Source organism: Phyllobates terribilis, unplaced genomic scaffold (assembly GCF_046119375.1).
Source record: "Phyllobates terribilis strain yellow unplaced genomic scaffold, ASM4611937v1 Scaffold_34__1_contigs__length_13252353, whole genome shotgun sequence".
Classification (NCBI taxonomy): Eukaryota; Metazoa; Chordata; class Amphibia; order Anura; family Dendrobatidae; genus Phyllobates; species Phyllobates terribilis.
This window is the reverse complement of record NW_027362794.1, coordinates 2,647,986-2,663,640: the sequence shown is the minus strand read 5'-3', so window position 1 is coordinate 2,663,640 and position 15,655 is coordinate 2,647,986. Positions and strand designations below refer to the sequence as shown.

Genomic DNA, 15,655 nt, shown 5'->3' with positions numbered 1-15,655 from the left:
AGCGCAGCAGAGTAACCAGCTCACATACCTGTTAGCTCAGGTGAGTTTAAAAGGCTGCTGTTGATAACAAGGGCATTTGCTAAATAGATGGTGTGTGTGCAACAATATACTGAAAGGTCAATTATATTGTGCAGCTTATCTCACCACCTGTAGTTATTTAGGTGAAAGCTCCAAAATGCTTGCCTAATATGTCTGTTTATCCAAAAGGAAGTATAGAGGGAGAGCTAGATAGATAGCATTGCATTACATTACATGGCAATGCAATGCACAGTTGCTGAAGTTGAACCAAAATGAGCTTGTCATCTGGCTTCTGCAACTTTTAACATGAAAAATCCAATGAGGAGAAGAAAAGCAAAGCCAAAGAGTCCATCCCAAAATCCGACAAACAAGCCAAATGAACAAAAAGCATTGAATTCAATTCTTTCTGATTTTAGAAACTGCATTAAAGAAGGGGTGCACCGGTCCTGGAGATACTGCAATACCAGGTCAATGCGTGGAGTGGACAGAGCAAGCTCTTTTTCCATCTCCCTGTTCTAAAAATCCATTTAATATATGGTCCCCAGATAGGGGACGTATCAGATATTAAACTGATAAGAACAGATACTACACTTGATCTTAGCCAAAAGGCCGAGAAGCGATAACCAGAATTGGTTTCCGACTACGGTGCCACCCAAGGATTCTGAAAAGTCCATTTGTGGAGATGGCCACCTGGACTCCCGTTAAGAAGACATGCTGTCAACCTCTAGATCCCTCACATGCCTGCACTTTTCGGCTTGCTGCTGCTGCAATCCACACGTTTTAGATCTGCATAACTCCACCTCTTTTAGCACAGTACCCTCAACCCCCGGCTGTTCCCACCCGCCTCAACACCGTTGGAAGGGAGGAGAACCAATTAAGGCGGGGGGGGGGGTGGAACGAGCAGCTGTCTACCCTTAGCAGGAGGGTTGCTGATTAATTACCTCTCCTGCTGCTGCTGCTGCTGCTGGCTGTCCAGCAGCAGACTGAAGGTGGCTGCTGCTGTGCGCAGGTATATAAAGGCTCAGAGCCTATTATGACATGCGCAGCCAGCGTTCCATTGCCACATTCCGTCTACTGCAGGCGGGATACCTGGATGGCTGAATGTCACTGAGAAGCTCACAGAGACCGCCATAAGCAACAGTTTAAAAGAATGCCACAGACTAATCAACCAAACTTTTTGGGTTGGTTTCTCTTTTATAGTCTGCAGGCATTAAATGAAAGAAGTCAGTGTTCCAGCAGAGGGAGACAACGTTTCAGAAAAGGCATTGTAGCAAACCAAAAAAGAAATTTTAAGCGCAGCAGAGTAACCAGCTCACATACCTGTTAGCTCAGGTGAGTTTAAAAGGCTGCTGTTGATAACAAGGACATTTGCTAAATAGATGGTGTGTGTGCAACAATATACTGAAAGGTCAATTATATTGTGCAGCTTATCTCACCACCTGTAGTTATTTAGGTGAAAGCTCCAAAATGCTTGCCTAATATGTCTGTTTATCCAAAAGGAAGTATAGAGGGAGAGCTAGATAGATAGCATTGCATTACATTACATGGCAATGCAATGCACAGTTGCTGAAGTTGAACCAAAATGAGCTTGTCATCTGGCTTCTGCAACTTTTAACATGAAAAATCCAATGAGGAGAAGAAAAGCAAAGCCAAAGAGTCCATCCCAAAATCCGACAAACAAGCCAAATGAACAAAAAGCATTGAATTCAATTCTTTCTGATTTTAGAAACTGCATTAAAGAAGGGGTGCACCGGTCCTGGAGATACTGCAATACCAGGTCAATGCGTGGAGTGGACAGAGCAAGCTCTTTTTCCATCTCCCTGTTCTAAAAATCCATTTAATATATGGTCCCCAGATAGGGGACGTATCAGATATTAAACTGATAAGAACAGATACTACACTTGATCTTAGCCAAAAGGCCGAGAAGCGATAACCAGAATTGGTTTCCGACTACGGTGCCACCCAAGGATTCTGAAAAGTCCATTTGTGGAGATGGCCACCTGGACTCCCGTTAAGAAGACATGCTGTCAACCTCTAGATCCCTCACATGCCTGCACTTTTCGGCTTGCTGCTGCTGCAATCCACGCGTTTTAGATCTGCATAACTCCACCTCTTTTAGCACAGTACCCTCAACCCCCGGCTGTTCCCACCCGCCTCAACACCGTTGGAAGGGAGGAGAACCAATTAAGGCGGGGGGGGGGGTGGAACGAGCAGCTGTCTACCCTTAGCAGGAGGGTTGCTGATTAATTACCTCTCCTGCTGCTGCTGCTGCTGCTGGCTGTCCAGCAGCAGACTGAAGGTGGCTGCTGCTGTGCGCAGGTATATAAAGGCTCAGAGCCTATTATGACACGCGCAGCCAGCGTTCCATTGCCACATTCCGTCTACTGCAGGCGGGATACCTGGATGGCTGAATGTCACTGAGAAGCTCACAGAGACCGCCATAAGCAACAGTTTAAAAGAATGCCACAGACTAATCAACCAAACTTTTTGGGTTGGTTTCTCTTTTATAGTCTGCAGGCATTAAATGAAAGAAGTCAGTGTTCCAGCAGAGGGAGACAACGTTTCAGAAAAGGCATTGTAGCAAACCAAAAAAGAAATTTTAAGCGCAGCAGAGTAACCAGCTCACATACCTGTTAGCTCAGGTGAGTTTAAAAGGCTGCTGTTGATAACAAGGGCATTTGCTAAATAGATGGTGTGTGTGCAACAATATACTGAAAGGTCAATTATATTGTGCAGCTTATCTCACCACCTGTAGTTATTTAGGTGAAAGCTCCAAAATGCTTGCCTAATATGTCTGTTTATCCAAAAGGAAGTATAGAGGGAGAGCTAGATAGATAGCATTGCATTACATTACATGGCAATGCAATGCACAGTTGCTGAAGTTGAACCAAAATGAGCTTGTCATCTGGCTTCTGCAACTTTTAACATGAAAAATCCAATGAGGAGAAGAAAAGCAAAGCCAAAGAGTCCATCCCAAAATCCGACAAACAAGCCAAATGAACAAAAAGCATTGAATTCAATTCTTTCTGATTTTAGAAACTGCATTAAAGAAGGGGTGCACCGGTCCTGGAGATACTGCAATACCAGGTCAATGCGTGGAGTGGACAGAGCAAGCTCTTTTTCCATCTCCCTGTTCTAAAAATCCATTTAATATATGGTCCCCAGATAGGGGACGTATCAGATATTAAACTGATAAGAACAGATACTACACTTGATCTTAGCCAAAAGGCCGAGAAGCGATAACCAGAATTGGTTTCCGACTACGGTGCCACCCAAGGATTCTGAAAAGTCCATTTGTGGAGATGGCCACCTGGACTCCCGTTAAGAAGACATGCTGTCAACCTCTAGATCCCTCACATGCCTGCACTTTTCGGCTTGCTGCTGCTGCAATCCACGCGTTTTAGATCTGCATAACTCCACCTCTTTTAGCACAGTACCCTCAACCCCCGGCTGTTCCCACCCGACTCAACACCGTTGGAAGGGAGGAGAACCAATTAAGGCGGGGGGGGGTGGAACGAGCAGCTGTCTACCCTTAGCAGGAGGGTTGCTGATTAATTACCTCTCCTGCTGCTGCTGCTGCTGCTGGCTGTCCAGCAGCAGACTGAAGGTGGCTGCTGCTGTGCGCAGGTATATAAAGACTCAGAGCCTATTATGACACGCGCAGCCAGCGTTCCATTGCCACATTCCGTCTACTGCAGGCGGGATACCTGGATGGCTGAATGTCACTGAGAAGCTCACAGAGACCGCCATAAGCAACAGTTTAAAAGAATGCCACAGACTAATCAACCAAACTTTTTGGGTTGGTTTCTCTTTTATAGTCTGCAGGCATTAAATGAAAGAAGTCAGTGTTCCAGCAGAGGGAGAAAACGTTTCAGAAAAGGCATTGTAGCAAACCAAAAAAGAAATTTTAAGCGCAGCAGAGTAACCAGCTCACATACCTGTTAGCTCAGGTGAGTTTAAAAGGCTGCTGTTGATAACAAGGGCATTTGCTAAATAGATGGTGTGTGTGCAACAATATACTGAAAGGTCAATTATATTGTGCAGCTTATCTCACCACCTGTAGTTATTTAGGTGAAAGCTCCAAAATGCTTGCCTAATATGTCTGTTTATCCAAAAGGAAGTATAGAGGGAGAGCTAGATAGATAGCATTGCATTACATTACATGGCAATGCAATGCACAGTTGCTGAAGTTGAACCAAAATGAGCTTGTCATCTGGCTTCTGCAACTTTTAACATGAAAAATCCAATGAGGAGAAGAAAAGCAAAGCCAAAGAGTCCATCCCAAAATCCGACAAACAAGCCAAATGAACAAAAAGCATTGAATTCAATTCTTTCTGATTTTAGAAACTGCATTAAAGAAGGGGTGCACCGGTCCTGGAGATACTGCAATACCAGGTCAATGCGTGGAGTGGACAGAGCAAGCTCTTTTTCCATCTCCCTGTTCTAAAAATCCATTTAATATATGGTCCCCAGATAGGGGACGTATCAGATATTAAACTGATAAGAACAGATACTACACTTGATCTTAGCCAAAAGGCCGAGAAGCGATAACCAGAATTGGTTTCCGACTACGGTGCCACCCAAGGATTCTGAAAAGTCCATTTGTGGAGATGGCCACCTGGACTCCCGTTAAGAAGACATGCTGTCAACCTCTAGATCCCTCACATGCCTGCACTTTTCGGCTTGCTGCTGCTGCAATCCACGCGTTTTAGATCTGCATAACTCCACCTCTTTTAGCACAGTACCCTCAACCCCCGGCTGTTCCCACCCGCCTCAACACCGTTGGAAGGGAGGAGAACCAATTAAGGCGGGGGGGGGGGGGGGTGGAACGAGCAGCTGTCTACCCTTAGCAGGAGGGTTGCTGATTAATTACCTCTCCTGCTGCTGCTGCTGCTGCTGGCTGTCCAGCAGCAGACTGAAGGTGGCTGCTGCTGTGCGCAGGTATATAAAGGCTCAGAGCCTATTATGACACGCGCAGCCAGCGTTCCATTGCCACATTCCGTCTACTGCAGGCGGGATACCTGGATGGCTGAATGTCACTGAGAAGCTCACAGAGACCGCCATAAGCAACAGTTTAAAAGAATGCCACAGACTAATCAACCAAACTTTTTGGGTTGGTTTCTCTTTTATAGTCTGCAGGCATTAAATGAAAGAAGTCAGTGTTCCAGCAGAGGGAGACAACGTTTCAGAAAAGGCATTGTAGCAAACCAAAAAAGAAATTTTAAGCGCAGCAGAGTAACCAGCGCACATACCTGTTAGCTCAGGTGAGTTTAAAAGGCTGCTGTTGATAACAAGGGCATTTGCTAAATAGATGGTGTGTGTGCAACAATATACTGAAAGGTCAATTATATTGTGCAGCTTATCTCACCACCTGTAGTTATTTAGGTGAAAGCTCCAAAATGCTTGCCTAATATGTCTGTTTATCCAAAAGGAAGTATAGAGGGAGAGCTAGATAGATAGCATTGCATTACATTACATGGCAATGCAATGCACAGTTGCTGAAGTTGAACCAAAATGAGCTTGTCATCTGGCTTCTGCAACTTTTAACATGAAAGATCCAATGAGGAGAAGAAAAGCAAAGCCAAAGAGTCCATCCCAAAATCCGACAAACAAGCCAAATGAACAAAAAGCATTGAATTCAATTCTTTCTCATTTTAGAAACTGCATTAAAGAAGGGGTGCACCGGTCCTGGAGATACTGCAATACCAGGTCAATGCGTGGAGTGGACAGAGCAAGCTCTTTTTCCATCTCCCTGTTCTAAAAATCCATTTAATATATGGTCCCCAGATAGGGGACGTATCAGATATTAAACTGATAAGAACAGATACTACACTTGATCTTAGCCAAAAGGCCAAGAAGCGATAACCAGAATTGGTTTCCGACTACGGTGCCACCCAAGGATTCTGAAAAGTCCATTTGTGGAGATGGCCACCTGGACTCCCGTTAAGAAGACATGCTGTCAATCTCTAGATCCCTCACATGCCTGCACTTTTCGGCTTGCTGCTGCTGCAATCCACGCGTTTTAGATCTGCATAACTCCACCTCTTTTAGCACAGTACCCTCAACCCCCGGCTGTTCCCACCCGCCTCAACACCGTTGGAAGGGAGGAGAACCAATTAAGGCGGGGGGGGGGGGTGGAACGAGCAGCTGTCTACCCTTAGCAGGAGGGTTGCTGATTAATTACCTCTCCTGCTGCTGCTGCTGCTGCTGGCTGTCCAGCAGCAGACTGAAGGTGGCTGCTGCTGTGCGCAGGTATATAAAGGCTCAGAGCCTATTATGACACGCGCAGCCAGCGTTCCATTGCCACATTCCGTCTACTGCAGGCGGGATACCTGGATGGCTGAATGTCACTGAGAAGCTCACAGAGACCGCCATAAGCAACAGTTTAAAAGAATGCCACAGACTAATCAACCAAACTTTTTGGGTTGGTTTCTCTTTTATAGTCTGCAGGCATTAAATGAAAGAAGTCAGTGTTCCAGCAGAGGGAGACAACGTTTCAGAAAAGGCATTGTAGAAAACCAAAAAAGAAATTTTAAGCGCAGCAGAGTAACCAGCTCACATACCTGTTAGCTCAGGTGAGTTTAAAAGGCTGCTGTTGATAACAAGGGCATTTGCTAAATAGATGGTGTGTGTGCAACAATATACTGAAAGGTCAATTATATTGTGCAGCTTTTCTCACCACCTGTAGTTATTTAGGTGAAAGCTCCAAAATGCTTGCCTAATATGTCTGTTTATCCAAAAGGAAGTATAGAGGGAGAGCTAGATAGATAGCATTGCATTACATTACATGGCAATGCAATGCACAGTTGCTGAAGTTGAACCAAAATGAGCTTGTCATCTGGCTTCTGCAACTTTTAACATGAAAAATCCAATGAGGAGAAGAAAAGCAAAGCCAAAGAGTCCATCCCAAAATCCGACAAACAAGCCAAATGAACAAAAAGCATTGAATTCAATTCTTTCTGATTTTAGAAACTGCATTAAAGAAGGGGTGCACCGGTCCTGGAGATACTGCAATACCAGGTCAATGCGTGGAGTGGACAGAGCAAGCTCTTTTTCCATCTCCCTGTTCTAAAAATCCATTTAATATATGGTCCCCAGATAGGGGACGTATCAGATATTAAACTGATAAGAACAGATACTACACTTGATCTTAGCCAAAAGGCCGAGAAGCGATAACCAGAATTGGTTTCCGACTACGGTGCCACCCAAGGATTCTGAAAAGTCCATTTGTGGAGATGGCCACCTGGACTCCCGTTAAGAAGACATGCTGTCAACCTCTAGATCCCTCACATGCCTGCACTTTTTGGCTTGCTGCTGCTGCAATCCACGCGTTTTAGATCTGCATAACTCCACCTCTTTTAGCACAGTACCCTCAACCCCCGGCTGTTCCCACCCGCCTCAACACCGTTGGAAGGGAGGAGAACCAATTAAGGCGGGGGGGGGGGGGGTGGAACGAGCAGCTGTCTACCCTTAGCAGGAGGGTTGCTGATTAATTACCTCTCCTGCTGCTGCTGCTGCAGCTGGCTGTCCAGCAGCAGACTGAAGGTGGCTGCTGCTGTGCGCAGGTATATAAAGGCTCAGAGCCTATTATGACACGCGCAGCCAGCGTTCCATTGCCACATTCCGTCTACTGCAGGCGGGATACCTGGATGGCTGAATGTCACTGAGAAGCTCAAAGAGACCGCCATAAGCAACAGTTTAAAAGAATGCCACAGACTAATCAACCAAACTTTTTGGGTTGGTTTCTCTTTTATAGTCTGCAGGCATTAAATGAAAGAAGTCAGTGTTCCAGCAGAGGGAGACAACGTTTCAGAAAAGGCATTGTAGCAAACCAAAAAAGAAATTTTAAGCGCAGCAGAGTAACCAGCTCACATACCTGTTAGCTCAGGTGAGTTTAAAAGGCTGCTGTTGATAACAAGGGCATTTGCTAAATAGATGGTGTGTGTGCAACAATATACTGAAAGGTCAATTATATTGTGCAGCTTATCTCACCACCTGTAGTTATTTAGGTGAAAGCTCCAAAATGCTTGCCTAATATGTCTGTTTATCCAAAAGGAAGTATAGAGGGAGAGCTAGATAGATAGCATTGCATTACATTACATGGCAATGCAATGCACAGTTGCTGAAGTTGAACCAAAATGAGCTTGTCATCTGGCTTCTGCAACTTTTAACATGAAAAATCCAATGAGGAGAAGAAAAGCAAAGCCAAAGAGTCCATCCCAAAATCCGACAAACAAGCCAAATGAACAAAAAGCATTGAATTCAATTCTTTCTGATTTTAGAAACTGCATTAAAGAAGGGGTGCACCGGTCCTGGAGATACTGCAATACCAGGTCAATGCGTGGAGTGGACAGAGCAAGCTCTTTTTCCATCTCCCTGTTCTAAAAATCCATTTAATATATGGGCCCCAGATAGGGGACGTATCAGATATTAAACTGATAAGAACAGATACTACACTTGATCTTAGCCAAAAGGCCGAGAAGCGATAACCAGAATTGGTTTCCGACTACGGTGCCACCCAAGGATTCTGAAAAGTCCATTTGTGGAGATGGCCACCTGGACTCCCGTTAAGAAGACATGCTGTCAACCTCTAGATCCCTCACATGCCTGCACTTTTCGGCTTGCTGCTGCTGCAATCCACGCGTTTTAGATCTGCATAACTCCACCTCTTTTAGCACAGTACCCTCAACCCCCGGCTGTTCCCACCCGACTCAACACCGTTGGAAGGGAGGAGAACCAATTAAGGCGGGGGGGGGTGGAACGAGCAGCTGTCTACCCTTAGCAGGAGGGTTGCTGATTAATTACCTCTCCTGCTGCTGCTGCTGCTGCTGGCTGTCCAGCAGCAGACTGAAGGTGGCTGCTGCTTTGCGCAGGTATATAAAGGCTCAGAGCCTATTATGACACGCGCAGCCAGCGTTCCATTGCCACATTCCGTCTACTGCAGGCGGGATACCTGGATGGCTGAATGTCACTGAGAAGCTCACAGAGACCGCCATAAGCAACAGTTTAAAAGAATGCCACAGACTAATCAACCAAACTTTTTGGGTTGGTTTCTCTTTTATAGTCTGCAGGCATTAAATGAAAGAAGTCAGTGTTCCAGCAGAGGGAGACAACGTTTCAGAAAAGGCATTGTAGCAAACCAAAAAAGAAATTTTAAGCGCAGCAGAGTAACCAGCTCACATACCTGTTAGCTCAGGTGAGTTTAAAAAGCTGCTGTTGATAACAAGGGCATTTGCTAAATAGATGGTGTGTGTGCAACAATATACTGAAAGGTCAATTATATTGTGCAGCTTATCTCACCACCTGTAGTTATTTAGGTGAAAGCTCCAAAATGCTTGCCTAATATGTCTGTTTATCCAAAAGGAAGTATAGAGGGAGAGCTAGATAGATAGCATTGCATTACATTACATGGCAATGCAATGCACAGTTGCTGAAGTTGAACCAAAATGAGCTTGTCATCTGGCTTCTGCAACTTTTAACATGAAAAATCCAATGAGGAGAAGAAAAGCAAAGCCAAAGAGTCCATCCCAAAATCCGACAAACAAGCCAAATGAACAAAAAGCATTGAATTCAATTCTTTCTGATTTTAGAAACTGCATTAAAGAAGGGGTGCACCGGTCCTGGAGATACTGCAATACCAGGTCAATGCGTGGAGTGGACAGAGCAAGCTCTTTTTCCATCTCCCTGTTCTAAAAATCCATTTAATATATGGTCCCCAGATAGGGGACGTATCAGATATTAAACTGATAAGAACAGATACTACACTTGATCTTAGCCAAAAGGCCAAGAAGCGATAACCAGAATTGGTTTCCGACTACGGTGCCACCCAAGGATTCTGAAAAGTCCATTTGTGGAGATGGCCACCTGGACTCCCGTTAAGAAGACATGCTGTCAATCTCTAGATCCCTCACATGCCTGCACTTTTCGGCTTGCTGCTGCTGCAATCCACGCGTTTTAGATCTGCATAACTCCACCTCTTTTAGCACAGTACCCTCAACCCCCGGCTGTTCCCACCCGCCTCAACACCGTTGGAAGGGAGGAGAACCAATTAAGGCGGGGGGGGGGTGGAACGAGCAGCTGTCTACCCTTAGCAGGAGGGTTGCTGATTAATTACCTCTCCTGCTGCTGCTGCTGCTGCTGGCTGTCCAGCAGCAGACTGAAGGTGGCTGCTGCTGTGCGCAGGTATATAAAGGCTCAGAGCCTATTATGACACGCGCAGCCAGCGTTCCATTGCCACATTCCGTCTACTGCAGGCGGGATACCTGGATGGCTGAATGTCACTGAGAAGCTCACAGAGACCGCCATAAGCAACAGTTTAAAAGAATGCCACAGACTAATCAACCAAACTTTTTGGGTTGGTTTCTCTTTTATAGTCTGCAGGCATTAAATGAAAGAAGTCAGTGTTCCAGCAGAGGGAGACAACGTTTCAGAAAAGGCATTGTAGCAAACCAAAAAAGAAATTTTAAGCGCAGCAGAGTAACCAGCTCACATACCTGTTAGCTCAGGTGAGTTTAAAAGGCTGCTGTTGATAACAAGGGCATTTGCTAAATAGATGGTGTGTGTGCAACAATATACTGAAAGGTCAATTATATTGTGCAGCTTATCTCACCACCTGTAGTTATTTAGGTGAAAGCTCCAAAATGCTTGCCTAATATGTCTGTTTATCCAAAAGGAAGTATAGAGGGAGAGCTAGATAGATAGCATTGCATTACATTACATGGCAATGCAATGCACAGTTGCTGAAGTTGAACCAAAATGAGCTTGTCATCTGGCTTCTGCAACTTTTAACATGAAAAATCCAATGAGGAGAAGAAAAGCAAAGCCAAAGAGTCCATCCCAAAATCCGACAAACAAGCCAAATGAACAAAAAGCATTGAATTCAATTCTTTCTGATTTTAGAAACTGCATTAAAGAAGGGGTGCACCGGTCCTGGAGATACTGCAATACCAGGTCAATGCGTGGAGTGGACAGAGCAAGCTCTTTTTCCATCTCCCTGTTCTAAAAATCCATTTAATATATGGTCCCCAGATAGGGGACATATCAGATATTAAACTGATAAGAACAGATACTACACTTGATCTTAGCCAAAAGGCCGAGAAGCGATAACCAGAATTGGTTTCCGACTACGGTGCCACCCAAGGATTCTGAAAAGTCCATTTGTGGAGATGGCCACCTGGACTCCCGTTAAGAAGACATGCTGTCAACCTCTAGATCCCTCACATGCCTGCACTTTTCGGCTTGCTGCTGCTGCAATCCACGCGTTTTAGATCTGCATAACTCCACCTCTTTTAGCACAGTACCCTCAACCCCCGTCTGTTCCCACCCGCCTCAACACCGTTGGAAGGGAGGAGAACCAATTAAGGCGGGGGGGGGGGTGGAACGAGCAGCTGTCTACCCTTAGCAGGAGGGTTGCTGATTAATTACCTCTCCTGCTGCTGCTGCTGCTGGCTGTCCAGCAGCAGACTGAAGGTGGCTGCTGCTGTGCACAGGTATATAAAGGCTCAGAGCCTATTATGACACGCGCAGCCAGCGTTCCATTGCCACATTCCGTCTACTGCAGGCGGGATACCTGGATGGCTGAATGTCACTGAGAAGCTCACAGAGACCGCCATAAGCAACAGTTTAAAAGAATGCCACAGACTAATCAACCAAACTTTTTGGGTTGGTTTCTCTTTTATAGTCTGCAGGCATTAAATGAAAGAAGTCAGTGTTCCAGCAGAGGGAGACAACGTTTCAGAAAAGGCATTGTAGAAAACCAAAAAAGAAATTTTAAGCGCAGCAGAGTAACCAGCTCACATACCTGTTAGCTCAGGTGAGTTTAAAAGGCTGCTGTTGATAACAAGGGCATTTGCTAAATAGATGGTGTGTGTGCAACAATATACTGAAAGGTCAATTATATTGTGCAGCTTTTCTCACCACCTGTAGTTATTTAGGTGAAAGCTCCAAAATGCTTGCCTAATATGTCTGTTTATCCAAAAGGAAGTATAGAGGGAGAGCTAGATAGATAGCATTGCATTACATTACATGGCAATGCAATGCACAGTTGCTGAAGTTGAACCAAAATGAGCTTGTCATCTGGCTTCTGCAACTTTTAACATGAAAAATCCAATGAGGAGAAGAAAAGCAAAGCCAAAGAGTCCATCCCAAAATCCGACAAACAAGCCAAATGAACAAAAAGCATTGAATTCAATTCTTTCTGATTTTAGAAACTGCATTAAAGAAGGGGTGCACCGGTCCTGGAGATACTGCAATACCAGGTCAATGCGTGGAGTGGACAGAGCAAGCTCTTTTTCCATCTCCCTGTTCTAAAAATCCATTTAATATATGGTCCCCAGATAGGGGACGTATCAGATATTAAACTGATAAGAACAGATACTACACTTGATCTTAGCCAAAAGGCCGAGAAGCGATAACCAGAATTGGTTTCCGACTACGGTGCCACCCAAGGATTCTGAAAAGTCCATTTGTGGAGATGGCCACCTGGACTCCCGTTAAGAAGACATGCTGTCAACCTCTAGATCCCTCACATGCCTGCACTTTTTGGCTTGCTGCTGCTGCAATCCACGCGTTTTAGATCTGCATAACTCCACCTCTTTTAGCACAGTACCCTCAACCCCCGGCTGTTCCCACCCGCCTCAACACCGTTGGAAGGGAGGAGAACCAATTAAGGCGGGGGGGGGGGTGGAACGAGCAGCTGTCTACCCTTAGCAGGAGGGTTGCTGATTAATTACCTCTCCTGCTGCTGCTGCTGCAGCTGGCTGTCCAGCAGCAGACTGAAGGTGGCTGCTGCTGTGCGCAGGTATATAAAGGCTCAGAGCCTATTATGACACGCGCAGCCAGCGTTCCATTGCCACATTCCGTCTACTGCAGGCGGGATACCTGGATGGCTGAATGTCACTGAGAAGCTCAAAGAGACCGCCATAAGCAACAGTTTAAAAGAATGCCACAGACTAATCAACCAAACTTTTTGGGTTGGTTTCTCTTTTATAGTCTGCAGGCATTAAATGAAAGAAGTCAGTGTTCCAGCAGAGGGAGACAACGTTTCAGAAAAGGCATTGTAGCAAACCAAAAAAGAAATTTTAAGCGCAGCAGAGTAACCACCTCACATACCTGTTAGCTCAGGTGAGTTTAAAAGGCTGCTGTTGATAACAAGGGCATTTGCTAAATAGATGGTGTGTGTGCAACAATATACTGAAAGGTCAATTATATTGTGCAGCTTATCTCACCACCTGTAGTTATTTAGGTGAAAGCTCCAAAATGCTTGCCTAATATGTCTGTTTATCCAAAAGGAAGTATAGAGGGAGAGCTAGATAGATAGCATTGCATTACATTACATGGCAATGCAATGCACAGTTGCTGAAGTTGAACCAAAATGAGCTTGTCATCTGGCTTCTGCAACTTTTAACATGAAAAATCCAATGAGGAGAAGAAAAGCAAAGCCAAAGAGTCCATCCCAAAATCCGACAAACAAGCCAAATGAACAAAAAGCATTGAATTCAATTCTTTCTGATTTTAGAAACTGCATTAAAGAAGGGGTGCACCGGTCCTGGAGATACTGCAATACCAGGTCAATGCGTGGAGTGGACAGAGCAAGCTCTTTTTCCATCTCCCTGTTCTAAAAATCCATTTAATATATGGGCCCCAGATAGGGGACGTATCAGATATTAAACTGATAAGAACAGATACTACACTTGATCTTAGCCAAAAGGCCGAGAAGCGATAACCAGAATTGGTTTCCGACTACGGTGCCACCCAAGGATTCTGAAAAGTCCATTTGTGGAGATGGCCACCTGGACTCCCGTTAAGAAGACATGCTGTCAACCTCTAGATCCCTCACATGCCTGCACTTTTCGGCTTGCTGCTGCTGCAATCCACGCGTTTTAGATCTGCATAACTCCACCTCTTTTAGCACAGTACCCTCAACCCCCGGCTGTTCCCACCCGCCTCAACACCGTTGGAAGGGAGGAGAACCAATTAAGGCGGGGGGGGGGTGGAACGAGCAGCTGTCTACCCTTAGCAGGAGGGTTGCTGATTAATTACCTCTCCTGCTGCTGCTGCTGCTGCTGGCTGTCCAGCAGCAGACTGAAGGTGGCTGCTGCTTTGCGCAGGTATATAAAGGCTCAGAGCCTATTATGACACGCGCAGCCAGCGTTCCATTGCCACATTCCGTCTACTGCAGGCGGGATACCTGGATGGCTGAATGTCACTGAGAAGCTCACAGAGACCGCCATAAGCAACAGTTTAAAAGAATGCCACAGACTAATCAACCAAACTTTTTGGGTTGGTTTCTCTTTTATAGTCTGCAGGCATTAAATGAAAGAAGTCAGTGTTCCAGCAGAGGGAGACAACGTTTCAGAAAAGGCATTGTAGCAAACCAAAAAAGAAATTTTAAGCGCAGCAGAGTAACCAGCTCACATACCTGTTAGCTCAGGTGAGTTTAAAAAGCTGCTGTTGATAACAAGGGCATTTGCTAAATAGATGGTGTGTGTGCAACAATATACTGAAAGGTCAATTATATTGTGCAGCTTATCTCACCACCTGTAGTTATTTAGGTGAAAGCTCCAAAATGCTTGCCTAATATGTCTGTTTATCCAAAAGGAAGTATAGAGGGAGAGCTAGATAGATAGCATTGCATTACATTACATGGCAATGCAATGCACAGTTGCTGAAGTTGAACCAAAATGAGCTTGTCATCTGGCTTCTGCAACTTTTAACATGAAAAATCCAATGAGGAGAAGAAAAGCAAAGCCAAAGAGTCCATCCCAAAATCCGACAAACAAGCCAAATGAACAAAAAGCATTGAATTCAATTCTTTCTGATTTTAGAAACTGCATTAAAGAAGGGGTGCACCGGTCCTGGAGATACTGCAATACCAGGTCAATGCGTGGAGTGGACAGAGCAAGCTCTTTTTCCATCTCCCTGTTCTAAAAATCCATTTAATATATGGTCCCCAGATAGGGGACGTATCAGATATTAAACTGATAAGAACAGATACTACACTTGATCTTAGCCAAAAGGCCGAGAAGCGATAACCAGAATTGGTTTCCGACTACGGTGCCACCCAAGGATTCTGAAAAGTCCATTTGTGGAGATGGCCACCTGGACTCCCGTTAAGAAGACATGCTGTCAACCTCTAGATCCCTCACATGCCTGCAATTTTCGGCTTGCTGCTGCTGCAATCCACGCGTTTTAGATCTGCATAACTCCACCTCTTTTAGCACAGTACCCTCAACCCCCGGCTGTTCCCACCCGCCTCAACACCGTTGGAAGGGAGGAGAACCAATTAAGGCGGGGGGGGGGTGGAACGAGCAGCTGTCTACCCTTAGCAGGAGGGTTGCTGATTAATTACCTCTCCTGCTGCTGCTGCTGCTGCTGGCTGTCCAGCAGCAGACTGAAGGTGGCTGCTGCTGTGCGCAGGTATATAAAGGCTCAGAGCCTATTATGACACGCGCAGCCAGCGTTCCATTGCCACATTCCGTCTACTGCAGGCGGGATACCTGGATGGCTGAATGTCACTGAGAAGCTCACAGAGACCGCCGTAAGCAACAGTTTAAAAGAATGCCACAGACTAATCAACCAAACTTTTTGGGTTGGTTTCTCTTTTATAGTCTGCAGGCATTAAATGAAAGAAGTCAGT

General features: G+C 45.3%; 12 non-coding genes across 12 annotated transcripts; all 12 read right to left on the bottom strand.

Moving 5' to 3' along the window:
- Window positions 1–448: 448 nt before the first annotated feature.
- On the bottom strand, window positions 449–639 carry LOC141180896 (U2 spliceosomal RNA). Its single transcript, XR_012256524.1, has one exon. It is a non-coding gene; the product is annotated as a U2 spliceosomal RNA (small nuclear RNA).
- Window positions 640–1,758: 1,119 nt separating this feature from the next.
- Window positions 1,759–1,949, bottom strand: LOC141180884 (U2 spliceosomal RNA). The gene has a single exon (XR_012256513.1). It is a non-coding gene; the product is annotated as a U2 spliceosomal RNA (small nuclear RNA).
- Window positions 1,950–3,068: 1,119 nt separating this feature from the next.
- LOC141180872 (U2 spliceosomal RNA) lies at window positions 3,069–3,259 on the bottom strand. Its single transcript, XR_012256502.1, has one exon. It is a non-coding gene; the product is annotated as a U2 spliceosomal RNA (small nuclear RNA).
- Window positions 3,260–4,376: 1,117 nt separating this feature from the next.
- LOC141180860 (U2 spliceosomal RNA) lies at window positions 4,377–4,567 on the bottom strand. The gene has a single exon (XR_012256491.1). It is a non-coding gene; the product is annotated as a U2 spliceosomal RNA (small nuclear RNA).
- Window positions 4,568–5,690: 1,123 nt separating this feature from the next.
- Window positions 5,691–5,881, bottom strand: LOC141181445 (U2 spliceosomal RNA). Its single transcript, XR_012257021.1, has one exon. It is a non-coding gene; the product is annotated as a U2 spliceosomal RNA (small nuclear RNA).
- A 1,120-nt stretch (window positions 5,882–7,001) lies between these two features.
- On the bottom strand, window positions 7,002–7,192 carry LOC141180848 (U2 spliceosomal RNA). Its single transcript, XR_012256480.1, has one exon. It is a non-coding gene; the product is annotated as a U2 spliceosomal RNA (small nuclear RNA).
- A 1,122-nt stretch (window positions 7,193–8,314) lies between these two features.
- LOC141181750 (U2 spliceosomal RNA) lies at window positions 8,315–8,505 on the bottom strand. The gene has a single exon (XR_012257298.1). It is a non-coding gene; the product is annotated as a U2 spliceosomal RNA (small nuclear RNA).
- A 1,117-nt stretch (window positions 8,506–9,622) lies between these two features.
- Window positions 9,623–9,813, bottom strand: LOC141181444 (U2 spliceosomal RNA). The gene has a single exon (XR_012257020.1). It is a non-coding gene; the product is annotated as a U2 spliceosomal RNA (small nuclear RNA).
- Window positions 9,814–10,931: 1,118 nt separating this feature from the next.
- Window positions 10,932–11,122, bottom strand: LOC141182173 (U2 spliceosomal RNA). The gene has a single exon (XR_012257564.1). It is a non-coding gene; the product is annotated as a U2 spliceosomal RNA (small nuclear RNA).
- A 1,116-nt stretch (window positions 11,123–12,238) lies between these two features.
- Window positions 12,239–12,429, bottom strand: LOC141180836 (U2 spliceosomal RNA). The gene has a single exon (XR_012256469.1). It is a non-coding gene; the product is annotated as a U2 spliceosomal RNA (small nuclear RNA).
- A 1,119-nt stretch (window positions 12,430–13,548) lies between these two features.
- LOC141181749 (U2 spliceosomal RNA) lies at window positions 13,549–13,739 on the bottom strand. The gene has a single exon (XR_012257297.1). It is a non-coding gene; the product is annotated as a U2 spliceosomal RNA (small nuclear RNA).
- Window positions 13,740–14,857: 1,118 nt separating this feature from the next.
- On the bottom strand, window positions 14,858–15,048 carry LOC141180822 (U2 spliceosomal RNA). The gene has a single exon (XR_012256457.1). It is a non-coding gene; the product is annotated as a U2 spliceosomal RNA (small nuclear RNA).
- Between the last annotated feature and the right edge of the window lie 607 nt (window positions 15,049–15,655).